Genomic DNA, 1,682 nt, shown 5'->3' on the forward strand with positions numbered 1-1,682 from the left:
ATCGATAGTCACTATCGAATGTCAAACACTTCACGATAGTCTCTAGTCGTACGTAGGAAAAGAGCACTGATCACTATATAACTGGATAGAGGAATTTGGCGTAAAATACAGTGTTCAATATTAACTTTAGCGCCACAGAATGATATGTTGGGAACTAAATAAAACCATTGAACGCTTGCGCTACTATAATCGTAATGTTTATTTTTCTCAAGTCAGATAACCGTATTGGACAATAGTTTTACGACTACTGTATATATTTAATCAATATTTTTTATTATTTATGAAAAAACAACTTATCATAAATTCACAATAATTACGCAATCTTTGAAATTCTTACATTGTTATAACCACAAATCTTACGTTGTACTTACTTAAAGAAAGATACATTGTTCAATTTCGCATCTTTTATTTTACGAAACACACACTTTCGCATGATTTTTACTCACAAATTTCTTTTCTATATACAAGTATTTACAATCAGTTGTTTTTTAATGCTATAAAAATAGATCCCTTTATTCAAAATCAGGGCACTTTTACTGCATCGTTTAAATTTAAAACATGATTTTATCCCTACTCTTACCTCTACGCATGCGCTGTTTCATTTTATTTAGTTCTACCACTTATTGAATGGCGCTAGTTTAATTTTACCAATTTCAGTACTTTTCTTTCTTTCTTTTTCCTGACAAAAAAAAAAAAAAGAAGATAATTCTTCAGAGGATGATATGTATGAGTGTAAATGAAGTGTAGTCTTGTACATTCTCAGTTCAACCATTCCTGAGATGTGCGGTTAATTGAAACCCAACCACCAAAGAACACCAGTATCCACAATCTAGTATTCAAATCCGTGTAAAAATAACTGGCTTTACTAGGACTTGAGCGCTGGAACTCTCGACTTCCAAATCAGCTGATTTGGGAAGACGCGTTCACCACTAGACCAACCCGGTGGGTGCCCCAATTTCAGTACTAGGTCCCTGAAACCCACCGGGCTGGTCTAATGGTGAATGCGTCTTCCCAAATCAGTTGATTTGGAAGTCGAGAGTTCCAGCCTTCAATTCCTAGTAATGTCTGTTATTTTTACATGGATTTGAATACTAGATCGTGGATACCGGTGTTCTTTAGTGATTGGGTTTCAATTAATCACACATCTCAGGAATGGTCGAACTGAAACTGTACAAGACTACACTTCATTTACATTCATACATATCATCCTCTCAAGTATTATCTGAAAGGGTAATTACCGGAGGCTAAACAGGAAAAAGAAAAGTACTGGGTTCCCTATCCAGTTATATACACAGTGGAAAAGACAAATGGTATTTTAACAGACGGTCGTCTGATTTCGGTGTGGGGACGAAGTAATATAAAACATCGCTAAGGTGGGTAAAATCGGGCCTATGTTACAATTAAAATTAATCTTATTTTTAACTAAATGCAAAAACTTATTATTTTAATATATAATTAATGTGTTAATAAACTGTATATTAATAGTAAAAATTTTCATTGTGAACAAAATTATAATTGATATAATGCGCAATTTTATTTTGTTAAAATTACCAATAATTGATTAATAATATTCCTAAATATCAATAGAAATAGTTTATTTTACAAGGTTAATTGAAGTTTAAAATTTCCTTTAATAATTAATCTTGCATCAGTATTATTTTTCATTTTATTCTGAGTTAGAA

Source organism: Lycorma delicatula, chromosome 4, assembly GCF_047948215.1.
Source record: "Lycorma delicatula isolate Av1 chromosome 4, ASM4794821v1, whole genome shotgun sequence".
Classification (NCBI taxonomy): domain Eukaryota; kingdom Metazoa; phylum Arthropoda; class Insecta; order Hemiptera; family Fulgoridae; genus Lycorma; species Lycorma delicatula.